We start from the raw sequence: 14,108 nt of genomic DNA, 5'->3' as shown, positions 1-14,108 counted from the left end.
GTGCAGGGTGTGCCGTCCATCATTGTTATTGCCAAGTCCTCTGTGCTGCTCAGAGTGACTTCTGGATAAGTGGCAGGTCCATTTGGTGCAAACACAATTTGCTGTATTTCAGGAAAAGCTATTTCTGGCAATACTGTTGGTGTTAAACTCTCTGTTATGGCAAGGTAAAAACGAAGAGGGATAGTGCCTTACCTGGCAATTTTCTGGAAGTATAGTGCAATTATCAAGAGTAAAGAAGAGGGAGAAAAGAGAAGCAGAGTGGACCATGTTCATGGTTTAGCATTCTGCCAAAAGTGAGACTCCCATCCCTCTCCTAAAACCCAGATGTGCACGCACACACACACACACACACACACACACACACCACTTGCACCACACTTGCATCCAAACTTGCTTCTCTGGATGACCTTTGCCAAGTTGCTTAACATCTCCATGTCTCATTTTCATCTGTACAATGACAGTAATAATACCTTCTTAACTAGGTAGTTGCAAGGTTTTAGTGAGTACCTTAACACAGTGCATGGTTCGTGGCTAGGAATGAATAAATGCTACATATTAAAAATAAAACCTCAGAAGCATTTGTGGCAGAAGACTTCAGCTCTTGATATATAAAGGAACCTAGAAAAGCTATTGGTTTGGAAGGCCGGGTGTAGTGGCTCACGCCTGTTGGGGTCCCCATGTTTCCTAAACAAAGGAATGAACACACAAGACAACACAAGATAAGACAAACGTGGCGGCTGCCTCAAATGGCGTGCTCTGCTTTGTTTTATACAGTCGTTTGTGGAATGTTGCCAAGTCACAAGATACATCGTTGTTTTTCTGACCTTTCCCTGACTTTCTGGATTTTCAAGATGTTTACACATAAACAAGCCCCCAGGGTCTGCTGTTTGCAGCTGGCTCCTTTGTCCTCCCTGTTTACAGGGAAGGAACGCCCTGCTTGGTTTGCAAGAGCAGGACTTATCGGGACTTATCGGAACGTTTGCAAGCATGTAGTCCTCTACATTTCCCCTTTCCTTATTTACAAGTATGAATTTCTTTTAAAACCATCATTACATGTTGGGCTCACTGGGATTCGGTGTTTGCCCTTTGGCACCATCTCCAACAGACTGTGAAAATGACAAAGGCAAGAACAACAATCAATACATTACTAGAAACAGAGGTCAGCAAAGCTTTTACAGGACTCATAGGGTTCAAAGACGTCAAACTTTGTGCAATACGTTCCCCTGCCTCTAGGCGCATAAATTGTGAGACTTGTACCATAATAAGGATTTCATCAGTAAAATCAGAATCAATAATTCCTGGGACCACCATTGACCCCCGCATAGCGCTGCTGCTTCAACCTAGTAAAAGTCCTACATGTCCCTTTGGCAAAGGACCACACATTCTGGTCACCAACTTATATATGCCTCCATTAGGAGATAAAGTATAAGGTTGGACAGTAGCTAGGTCAGCAGTGGCACTCTGCTTAGTGGCAGCATAAAGCTGAGAAACTGGGGTAGGGTAAGATGTCTTTAAGGAGGACTCGAGGTCATTCCTTGATGTTGTAAGCCACTGCTCACTGGGTACTGGGGTAGGCCTGCATTGTAGTTGTTGGGGCCCCAAGCCTGCGGGCCCCGGCTCCCGTTTCCTGAGAGGGGTGACAATACATTCCCACTTTTATCAGTTTTTGAACGGCATTCATTGGTCCAGTGTCGACCCTTGCCACATCGTTTACACATACCAGATGGTAACCTTTTTTCTTTTAGAGCAGAAGAGCCTAATTTTTTTGGCATTCCTTTTTAAAATGACCGGGTTTCCCACATTGATAGCATATACCTTGTTTAGAATTGCCTTTTAAAGCCTTAGAAAGTGCCCCAGCAAACAATTGAGCATTGTAAATAGCTCCTCCAACACCTGCACAAGCCCAAATGTATTCAGCTAAATCAGCTCCACTAGCTTTTAGAGGACGCAGCAATTTTTGGCACTCGGGATTAGCACTCTCAAAAGCCAGAGTATCCAAAAGAATTTTAGCAGCAGGGCCTAAACCTACAGTCTTTAATACAGCATCTTGAAGACGGGCTACAAAATCTGGATACAGCTCAGTGGCTCCTTGTAGGATCTTTACAAAAGATAAAGAAGTTTTACCCGCTATTTCAACCTTAGTCCACGCTTTTATAAACAAGGCTTTAATCTGAGTGAGAGCAATATCATCTAGGCCTGCCTGAGCATTAAGAGTGGCGTATTGTCCTGAACCCGTAAGCTGCTCTTCAGTAGGTCCTGGGGGATTTCGGGTAGCATTTTTTTTAGCTTGTACTCTTGCTTCCTCCCACCACCAACTTTTTAATTGAAGCCATTGTGAACGATCAAGGACAGCCTGTCCCAACGTTTCCCAGTCAATAGGAATCATCATATGTTCTAAAGAGAAGGAATCGAGAAGGCCAAGAACAAATAGTGACTGAGGTCCATAATTAGAAATTGCAGCTTTCATTTCTTTCAAAAATTTAAATTGTAGGGCTGTAAAAGTCACATTCTGGCCACCGTTTGGGAGCTGAGCATTGGGGCCGAAAGCAGCCCGTGTTATTGGGAATAAATCTAATTCCTCAAAGTCATCCTTCTCCTTTGATTCCTTCTTTGCTCCTACAGGAGGAAGAGGCACAGAGAAAACCTGACCTGACATAGGCAAAGAGGTTGGAGGTGGAGGCAAAGGGAAATCCTTTTCCAAAGGAACAGAAGGGAAGGTAACAGGGAAGGCTCATGGCAGAGAGAGAGGAGAAACAGGAGCAGCGGTACCTTGCAATTTTAACAACTGTTGTAACATCTCTAAAATGCGCTGCAAATCAGAATTTCCTTCAGATGAAGGAGGCATTAGCTCTTTTTCCAATTCCTTGTCCTCAACAACCGGGGAGTAAATATGTTCCCCTCTAGGATCATTCCTCTCTAAAGCTTCAGATGCCTCACCTCCTGTGGCAGTATCGCCATGCTCTGAGTCAGTTTCAAGTAACTCTAATGCCTGAGTAATGGAACTACACAAAATCCACAAAGTCAGAGGCATCGTTTGCCCTCGCTGATGAGCTCGATGCAGGACTTTAACCACTTGTAACCATTCCTTTCTATTTAACTGCACTTTGGTTTGATATTGAAACCAATAACAATATTGTTCAACATGGGCAAACAATCGCTTCCAAGTCTTATATTCTTTAACTAACTTCTACTCCTATAGACATCAACAGTCCCTGGAGTAACCGCAAATATGCAGAGGCCAGAGAGGTGGAATTCCCCATAATTTTCCCGTGGGTCCCCCTTTCTTTATTTACCTGCCCGGGGTGTTCCCCCTCTGGTTCCTTGCTCTCATGGAGCCATGGACCCTGCTCACTGTGCCAGATGTTGGGGTCCGCGTGTTTCCTAAACAAAGGAATGAACACACAAGACAACACAAGATAAGACAAACATGGCGGCCGCCTCGAATGGTACGCTCTGCTTTATTTTATACAGTCGTTTGTGGAATGTTGCCAAGTCACAAGATACATAGTTGTTTTTCTGACCTTTCCCTGACTTTCTGGATTTTCAAGATGTTTACACATAAACAAGCCTCCAGGGTCTGCTGTTTGCAGCTGGCTCCTTTGTCCTCCCTGTTTACAGGGAAGGAATGCCCTGCTTGGTTTGCAAGAGCAGGACTTATCGGGAACGTCTTGTTTGCGAGCACGTAGTCCTCTACACATGCCTATAATCCCAGCACTTTGGCAGGCCAAGGTGGGCAGATCACTTGAGGTCAGGAGTTTGAGACCAGCTTCGCCAACATGGTGAAACCCCATTTCTACTAAAAATACAAAAATTAGCTGGGCATGGTGGCTCCTGCCTTTAATCCCAGCTACTCAGAAAGCAGAAGCAGGACACTCACTTGAACGTGGGAGGCAGAGGTTGCAATGAACCAAGATTGCACCAATGCACTCCAGCCTGGGTGACAGAGTGAGACTCCATCTCAAACAACAACAACAACAACAAAGAAAAGCTATTGGATTGGAGCTGCTAAGTTATCTTGTTTCTGCCTCTTATAATGCACACTCTCACTGTGCTCCAAGCTCTTGGGACTGAGCTGAGCCTCCATCAGTCTGAAGCAGTTTAACTTTCACTTCCATTATCTTGTCCTTTCTTGGTCTGTTTAATGATGAAGTGGAAAAACTTCCAAGATGGGGGAAGCTGGAACATTCTTGCTTCCTAAAGAAAATAGTGCAGGCCGGGCGCGGTGGCTCAAGCCTGTAATCCCAGCACTTTGGGAGGCTGAGGCGGGCGGATCACAAGGTCAGGAGATCGAGACCACAGTGAAACCCCGTCTCTACTAAAAATACAAAAAATTAGCCGGGCGCGGTGGCGGGCGCCTGTAGTCCTAGCTACTCAGGAGGCTGAGGCAGGAGAATGGCGTGAATCCAGGAGGCGGAGCTTGCAGTGAGCCGAGATCGCGCCACTGCACTCCAGCCTGGGCAACAGCGTGAGACTCCATCTCAAAAAAAAAAAAATAAAGAAAGAAAATAGTGCAGAGAATATAGTGGATAGTTTTTAATGCAAATCTCTTCTCCATCCCCTCTAAATTGAAAAATGATTTTTTATGAATTGCTCTTTTATTCCTTGCTTCTATGGACAAATTTTCTAAATCGTAAGAAAACACCCAATTAACATACCAACAAATCTAAAACTAAATGTCAACAGATCAGCTCTGAATATACATTTCAGCATTTCCTGTGTTGTATATATATAGAGTGAAATAGATATTGCATATGCAAACATAATTATTAGTCATAAAATATAAATTAAGATATTATAAAGTAGAATTTTTCAATTAAACTTTAAAATCTTTTTGCCAACAACATTACTTCTTTTTTATCTCTTTGATCTGCTTTTGATTTCCAGATTAGGTTTGGTGTGAATAGACCTTTAAGGAGATCACAAAACTCTGAAAAGCTGCCATTTTGCATTGAACAGAACCATTTCTTGACTTAGGGTTTTGTAGAAAGCTCATATGATTCCAGGGTCAAATATGACAATCACTGACTATTTTAGCTCAAAACATTATCTTCGTTGAAATTTGTATATAAATTAATGTAACAAAGTACCTCCAGAAAATATCTGTAAAATTAAGGCTCAAACTAGAGGATTTTTAAAGTTTTAGTGATTTCCAGAGTGTTAAGGGAAACATTAACAGTGAAAAAAAATGATCGACCAATTGGTGTGTGGTCGTATTAAATACTTCAACAGCACTAGGAGGCAGGCATTTTATTTTCTGTATATGCAATTTATTATTTCATGCATAAGGTCACTGAGGTACTGAGAAGTGAGCAACTTATCAAAAAGCCATCCATCTAGCAAGCAACAAAAATTCCAGCCCACCTTTGTTGTCTCCAAAGCTGTGCAAGGAAATACTACCAGGTTTTTGCTACATTTCTATCAGCCTTAATGAAGTAGGAAAACATTTTATTTTCCTGTCAGAGGACAGTTTTTTAGGGTTGGGTCTGCAGTTATCCAATTACGGCAAGACAATATGCCTCTTTCTCTCTCTTTTTTTTTTTTTTTTTTGGTGGGGGACAGGGTCTCACTCTGTCACCCAGGCTGGAGTACAGTGATGATCATAGCTCACTGCAGCCTGGACCTCCCAGGCTCAAGTGGTCCTCTCGCCTCCACCTCCTGAATAGCTGGGACCACAGGCATGTGCCATCATGCCTGGCCAATTTTTAAATTTTTTGTCTCACCATGTTGCCCAGGCTGGTCTCAAGCTCCCGGGCTCAAGCAATCTTCCCACCTCGGCCTCCCAAAGTGCTGGGATTATAGGCATGAGCCAGTGCACCCAGCCAACGTGCCTTTTCTCTTACTACTGTGGTACTTTCCCAACTTCTCATTTACTAGAGTCACCTCCATGTTACCAAATGCATTGTTTCCTTACCAGAAAATGATATTATTGATCCAGAAAGGCTGTTAACTCCTTCACAGAGACTCAGTTCTATATCTGCCAGAAAGTCAGTTCCTTCCTCCTTTTCTTTTGTGGCATCTATGCCATTGTAGCCCTAAGTCTCTGGCGTGTAGGTGGAAGGATCATAATCCCCTGGGAGGAGAGTTTTCGTTTCTCTGGACAACCTGTGGTTAAGGTGACAGCAGCTTATAAGACACAGCTGGGAGGAGAGAAAGGCAGTGCAGGGGCAACCTCCTCTCATAGGTCAGTGCCAAACAATGGCTAAGCCCCAGTGCATTAGCAGATTATTTTCATTCACAGAGCTGAAGATAAAGAGATTGACCCTTGTCCAGTGGTCTTTATCAGAGCCTCTCAACGTTGTTGTCCAGCAGCCTAAGCATTGGCATGCTTGATTATTGTGACATAACTGGATCTGGCCTGGCAAACCTACCAAAGTAGTACAGCCAAAAAGCATATCAGAACCCTCAACTCACTGATTAATGAAGATTATGAGAAAACCTCCAAACTCCTGGCTTTTGTTGAGCATCTACTGTGTGCCTGGCTGCTCCTGGATATCCGTTCTGATGTTATCTCATTTGGAAATTATCTTAAGACAATGTTGCTGAAGGGTTTGAACATAAACTTTGCCTATCTATGCCCTTGTGGATGTCAGTTGCTGGCAACAGGAATTGGGTTTCACAAAGTCTATGCTTGTTGGTGACAGTGATGGTGACAGTGGTCAGATGGTGGCACTTTTCACTTTAAGAGTTTATCGGTACCCCTTATAATATCCAGAGAAGAGTATCTCTTATAGGCTCATATGAAGAGAGCTTCCTGGTCTTTTAATAAATGAAGCTAAGCCCAGGATGGTAGACTGAATAAAGGCTCTCCCTGCTAAAGATATCTACGTACTAAACTTCAGAACCTACGGCTATATTTCTTTAAATAGGAAAAAGGACATTACAGATTTGATTACCTTAAGGGCCTTGAAATAGGGTGATTATCCTAGTATATCTGAGTGGGTCTAATATAATCACAAGGGTCTTTATAAGAGAAAGGCAGGAAGGTTCATCAGTGAAGGTGACATGATGACTCTGTGCTGCTAGTTTGAAGGTGCAGGGAAAGCCCACCAGCCAAGGTATGCAGATGACTTCTAGAAGTTTGAAAAGGCAAAGAAATACATTCTCCTCTTGAGCCTTCAGAATAAACACAAGTTTGCTGGCACCTTGATTTTAGCTTAGTGAAACTGATGGCAGGATCCTGACCTTCAGAACTGTAAGATGATAAACTATGTGGTTTTAAACGATTAAGTTTGTGGTAATTTATTACAGCAGCAATAGGAAACTAATACCCTCAGAGACTGCACACATCCTGACCACTGCTGGATGTCTGCCATGCACACAGTAGGAGCTCAACAGCTATTAAAGTAATGGCCTGTTTAAAAGCAGGTACTCCCTCTTCCCAGGTATGAAACCTGCAGACTGTTAGATTGTTGAGGCTGGATGAGTCTTTGAAAGTACACAGACCAATCTTTTCATTTTACTAATAGGAAGGCCCCAAGAGGAGAGGTGATTTGATGGGATACACAGAAGGTTGCTGGCAGAACTGGAACTCAGGTCTTTTGACTCCAGATCTGTGGAAGGAAAACAAAAACTTGGGACCTCAATTAATTATGCCGAAAGAAAAAAAATTAAGCTGAAGGCCGAGTCATACAAGAAGCTGATTTTCTTTTTGCTCCTACTGATAAAATGTTACCTATCTGCACAGCTAGCTACTTAGGTAAAGTGCCAATTTACTGAGCATGAGATGAATATATAATTGACTATTCACCTACCTGCTCCTTTTCTCTTGCAATATGTGGGTTCTGTAGTGTGACCATACCCTCTCCTTTCCCCCTCCAGCCTGCTTTTCCCCTTAAATATTGAAGCCCTCAAAATTATCTTCAGAGAAAGGCACAGACCACAGACTGTTTCTGTGATTCTGTGCTTTTTTTCTCCTAGGCATTGCCCTTAACCTTGGCAAAATAAACTTCTAAATTGATTGAGACCTGTCTCAGATACTTTTTGGTTTACAAATTGGCGACCAGTGGAAGGGAATCTAAGTGGAGGTGATCCTGACTGACAAATGTCCTATTGGTTCTTGGTGCCAGCTTGAACGATCTTTATTGCTCCAACTAATAGGACAATCTGCTCAGGTCTGGGGAGCTCCCTACTCCAGAAAATCGCTGATCTCCCAAAATTTGGTTGATATCTAAGATTTCTTTTGCTGTACAACTCCTTTTCTGGGGTTTTACTCACTTCCAACAAGGAAGGTGAGTTTTCCAGCTTCCATAATGATGGAAAGCAGGTGACTCTTTTCTGGAGTTTCAGCTCACTTCCAACAAGGAAGGCAAGTTTGAGGTTTTTTCCTATAGAATTAAAATAAAATTATTACTTATGATATTGGCTGTGGGTTTGTCATAAATAGCTCTTATTATTTTGAAGTACATTCCATCAATACCTAGTTTACTGAGAGTTTTTAGCATGAATTTTATCGAAGGCCTTTTCTGCATCTTTTGAGACAATCGTGTGGTTTTTGTCATTGATTCTGTTTATGTGATGGATTACATTTTTTGATTTGCATATGTTGAACCAGCCTTGCATTCCAGTGATGAAGCTGACATGATCATGGTGGATAAGCTTTTTGACATGCTGCTGGATTTGATTTGGCAGTATTGAGGATTTTTGCATCAATATTCATCAGGAATATTGGACTGAAATTTTCCTTTTTTGTTGCATCTCTGCCAGGTTTTGGTGTCAGTATGATGCTGGCCTCATAAAATGAGTTAGGGAGGATTCCTTCTTTTTCTATTGTTTGGAATAGTTTCAGAAGGAATAGTACCAAGTCCTCTTTGTACCTCTGATAGAATTTGACTGTGAATCTGTCTGGTCCTGGCTTTTTTTGGTTGGTATGCTATTAATTATTGTCTCCATTTCAGAACTTGTTATTGCTCTATTCAAGGATTCAACTTCTTCCTGGTTTAGACTTGGGAGGGTGTATGTATCCAGGAATTTATCCGTTTCTTCTAGATTTTCTAGTTTATTTGCATAGAGGTGTTTATAGTATTCTCTGATAGTAGTTTGTGTTTCTGTGAGATTAGTGGTAATATTGCCTTTATCATTTTTTACTGCATCTATTTGATTCTTCTCTCTTTTCTTCTATGTTAGTCTGGCTAGTGGTCTATCTATTTGGTTGATCTTTTCAAAAAACCAGCTCCTGGATTCATTGATTTTTTTGAAGGGTTTTTTGTGTCTTTATCTCCTTCAGTTCTGCTCTGATCTTAGCTATTTCTTGCCTTCTGCTAGCTTTTGAATTTATTTGCTCTTGCTTCTCTAGGTTTTTAAATTGTGATGTTTGGGTGTTGATTTTAGATCTTTCCTGCTTTCTTTTGTGGGGATTTTTGTACTATAAATTTCCCTCTAAACACTGCTTTAGCTGTGTCCAAGAGATTCTGATACATTGTGTCCTTGTTCTCATTGGTTTCAAAGAACATCTTTATTTCTGCTTTAATTTCGTTATTTACCCAGTAGTTATTCAGGAGCAGGTTGTTCAGTTTCCATGTAGTTGTGTGGTTTTCAGTGAGTTTCTTAATCCTGAGTTCTAATTTGATTGCACTGTGGTCTGAGAACTGTTTGTTATGATTTCTGTTGTTTTGCATTTGCTGAGGAGTGTTTTACTTCCAATTATGTGGTTGATTTTAGAATAAGTCTGATAAGGTGCTGAAAAGAATGTATATTCTGTTGATTTGGGGTGGAGAGTTCTGTAGATGTCTATTAGGTCCTCTTGGTCCAGAGCTGAGTTCAAGTCCTGAATGTCCTTATTAGTTGTCTGTCTCATTGATCTGTCTAATATTGAGTGTGGAGTGTTAACATCTCCCACTATTATTGTGTGGGAGTCTAGGTCTTTTTGTAGATCTCTAAGAACTTGCTTTATGAATCTGGGTGCTTCTGTATTGGGTGCATATATATTTAGGATAGTTAGCTCTTCTTATTACATTGATCCCTTTACCATTATGTAATGCCTTTGTCTTTTTGGTCTTTGTTTGTTTAAAGTTTGTTTTATCAGAGATTAGGATTGCAACCCCCTGCTTTTTATTTTTTCTTTCTTTCCATTTGCTTGGTAAATATTCTTCTATCCCTTCATTTTGAGCCTATGTGTGTCTTTGCACATGAGATGGGTCTCCTGAATAAAGCACACTGATGGGTCTTGACTCTTTATCCAATTTGCCAGTCTGTGTCTTTTCATTGGGGCTTTTAGCCCATTTACATTTAAGGTTAATATTGTTATGTGTGAATTTGATCCTGTCGTTATGATGCTAGCTGGTATTATGTGCGTTAGTTGATGCAGTTTCTTCATAGTATCAATGGTCTTTACAATTTGGCATGTTTTTGCAGTTGCTAGTACCGGTTGTTTCTTTCCATGTTTAGTGCTTCCTTCAGGAACTCTTGTAAGGCAGATCTGATGGTGAGAAAATCTCTCAGCGTTTGCTTGTCTGTAAAGGATTTTATTTCTCCTTCACTTTTGAAGCTTAGTTTGGCTGGATATGAAACTGTGGGTTGAAAATTCTTCTCTTTAAGAATGTTGAATATTGGCCCCCACTCTCTTCTGGCTTGTAGGGTTTCTGCAGAGAGATCCACTGTTAGTCTGATGGGCTTTCCTTTGTGGGTAACCTGACCTTTCTCTCTGGCTACCCTTAACATTTTTTCCTTCAGTTAAACCTTGGTGAATCTGACAATTATGTGTCTTGGCATTGCTGTTCTCAAGGAGTATCTTTGTGGTGTTCTCTGTATTTCCTGAATTTGAATGTTGGCCTGCCTTACTAGGTTGGGGAAGTTCTCCTGGATGATATCCTGAAGAGTGTTTTCCAACTCGGTTCCATCCTCCCCATCACTTTCAGGTACACCAATCAAATGTAGGTTTGGTCTTTTCACATAGTCCCATATTTCTTGGAGGCTTTTTCCATTCATTTTAATTCTTTTTTCTCTAATCTTGTCTTCATGCTTTATTTCATTAAGTTCATCTTCAGTCACTGATATCCTTTCTTCTGCTTGATCGATTCGGCTATTGAAACTTGTGTATGCTTCACGAAGTTCTCGTGCTGTATTTTTCAGCTCCATCAGGTCATTTATGTTCTTCTCTAAACTGGTTGTTCTAGTTAGCCATTGTCTAACCTTTTTTCAATGTTCTTAGCTTGTTTACATTGGGTTAGAACATGCTCCTTTAGCTCAGAGGCGTTTGTTATTACCCACCTTTTGAAGCCTCTTTCTGTCAATTTGTCAAACTCATTCTTCGTCCAGTTTTGTTCCCTTGCTGGCGAGGAGTTGTGATCCTTTGGAGGAGAAAAGGCTTTTAGGTTTTTGCAATTTTCAGCCTTTTTGTGCTGGTTTCTCCTCATGGATTTATTGACTTGTGGTCTTTGATTTTGGTGACCTCCAGATGGGGTTTTGGTGTGTATGTCCTTTTTGTTGATGTTGATGTTATTCCTTTCTTTAGTTTTCCTTCTAACAGTCAGGCCTCTCTGCTTCAGGTCTGCTGGAGTTTGCTGGAGGTCCACTCCAGACCCTGTTTGCCTGGGTATCACCAGCAGAGGTTGCAGAACAGCAAAGTTTGCCACCTGTTCCTTCCTCTGGAAGCTTTGTCCCGGAGGGGCACCTGCCAGATGCCAGCCAGATCTCTCTTGTATGAGATGTCTGTCAACTTCTGCTGGAACGTTTCTCCCAGCCAGGAGGCACAGGGGTCAGGAACCCACTTGAGGAGGCAGTCTGTCCTTTAGCAGAGCTCAAGCACAGTGCTGGGAGATCCATCATTCACTTCAGAGCTGGCAGGCAGGAACATTTAAGTCTGCTGAAGCTGCACCCACAGTCATCCCTCCCCCAGATGCTTTGTCCCAGGGAGATGGGAGTTTTATCTGTAAGCCCCTGACTGGGGATGCTGCCTTTTTTTTCTTTTTTTTCAGAGATGTCCTGCCCAGAGAAGAGGAATCTAGAGAGGCAGTCTGGCTACAGTGACTTTGCTGAGCTGTGGTGGGCTCTGCCCAGTTTGAACTTCCTGGTGGCTTTGTTTACACTGTGAGGATAAAACCACCTACTGAAGCCCCAGCAATGGCGAATGCCCCTTTCCTCATCAAGCAGGAGTGTCCCAGGTTGACTTCAGACTGCTGTGCTGGCACCGAGAATTTCAAGCCAGTAGATCTTAGTTTGCTGGGCTCTCTGGGGTGGGATCCACTGAACTAGACCACTTGACTCCCTGGCTTCAACCCCCTTCCCAGGGGAGTGAACAGTTGTGTCTTGCTGACTTTCCAGGTGCCACTGGGCTATGAAAGGGAACTCCTACAGCTAGCTCAGTTTCTGCCCAAATGGCCACCCAGAAATAGAAACACATCTCATGCTCACGGATGGGTATAATCAAGATTGTGAAAATGACCATACTCCCAAAAGTAATCTACAAATTCAATACAGTTTCCATCAAAATACCACCATCCTTCTTCACAAAATTAGAAAAAAAAATCTAAATTTCATATGAAATCAAAAAAGAGCTACACTGCCACAGCAAGACTAAGCAAAAAGAACAAATCTGGAGGCATTACATTACATTATTTAAAACTATAATATAAGGCCATAGTCCCCCAAAGATTATGGTACTGGTATAAAAATAGGCACATAGACCAATGGAACAGAATAGACAACCCAAAAAATAAACTCAAATACTTAGAGCCAATAGATCTTTGACAAAGCAAACAAAAACATAAAGTGGGGAAAGGACACCCTTACCCCCAGGTGCTGGGATAATTGGCTAGTAACATGTAGGACAATGAAACTGGATCCTCACCTATCACCTTATACCAAAATCAACTCAAGATGGTTTAAGGAGTTAAATCTAAGATCTGAAACTATAAAAATTCTAGAAGATAACATTGGAGAAAACCCTTCGAGACACTGGCTTAGGCAAGGATTTCATGACCAATAACCCAAAAGCAAATGCAATAAAAACAAAGATAAATAGCTGGGACTTAATTAAACTAAAGAGCTTTTGCGTGGCAAAAAGAACAGCCAGCAGAGTAAACAGACAACCCACAGAGTAGGAGAAAATCTTCACAATCTATACACCTGACAAAGGTCTAATATCCAGAATATCCAAAGAACTCAGACAAATGAGGAAGAAAAAACCAATCCCATCAAAAAGTGGGCTAAGGACATGCATAGACAGTTCCCAGAAGAAGATATACAAATGGCCAAAAAACATATGAAAAAATGCTCAACATCGCTAATAATCAGGGAAATGCAAATCAAAACCACAATGCGATACCAACTTACTCCTGCAAGAATGGCCATAATCAAAAAGTCAAAAAATAGTAGATGTTGGTGTGGATGCAGGGAATACTTCTACACTGCTGGTGGGAATGTAAACTAGTACAGCCACTATGGAAAACAGTGTGGAGATTCCTTAAAGAACTAAAAGTAGAACTACCTTTTGATCTAGCAATCCCCCTACTGGGTATCTACCCAGAGGAAAAGAAGCCATTATTCGAAGAAGATACTTGCACACAAGTGTTTTTAGCAGCACAATTTGCAATTGCAAAAATGTGGAACCAATCCACATGCTCATCAATCAATGAGTGGATAAGGAAAATGTGATTATATTATGATCAACATGTGAATAGGTTTATGAAGGGAGTACTGGATTATACCTTGATGGTGGTGAGGAAAGAAATGTGGAAGCCAGGAAATGTTTTATAAAGAAGAGGTATTTTAGGCTGGGCACAGTGGCTCATGCCTCTAAATCCAGTGCTTTGGAAGGCCGAAGCAGGAGGATTGCTTGTGTCCGGGAGTTTGAGACCAGCCTGAGCGACATAGGGAGACCCCATCTCTACAAAAAATTAGCCGGATGTAGTGGTATGAGTCTGTAGTCCCAGCTACTCAGGAGACCAAGGTGGGAGGATTGTTTGAGCCTGGGACGTTGAGGCTGTAGTGAGCCATGATCATACCACTGCACTCAGCCTGGGTGACAGAGTAAGAACCCATCTCAAAAAAAAAAAAAAAGAAGAGGTATTTTAGGATGGTCACTCTGGCAATGATCTGGAGCATGTGTAGTAAATGAAGATTCCAGAGGCAGAGAAGAGTTGGGCGATGATCCATAGAAAGGTCAGTTGGTT

At 41.8% G+C, this 14,108-nt stretch overlaps 1 long non-coding RNA gene across 1 annotated transcript in view; it reads left to right on the top strand.

The window, feature by feature from the left end:
- The window catches only part of LOC141408018 (uncharacterized), a 75,154-nt gene that overhangs the window by 35,186 nt on the left and 25,860 nt on the right, over nt 1-14,108 (top strand). The window lies entirely within an intron of this gene.

This window comes from Macaca fascicularis, chromosome 11, assembly GCF_037993035.2.
Source record: "Macaca fascicularis isolate 582-1 chromosome 11, T2T-MFA8v1.1".
NCBI lineage: Eukaryota > Metazoa > Chordata > Mammalia > Primates > Cercopithecidae > Macaca > Macaca fascicularis.
This window is presented reverse-complemented; position numbering and strand designations above follow the sequence as displayed.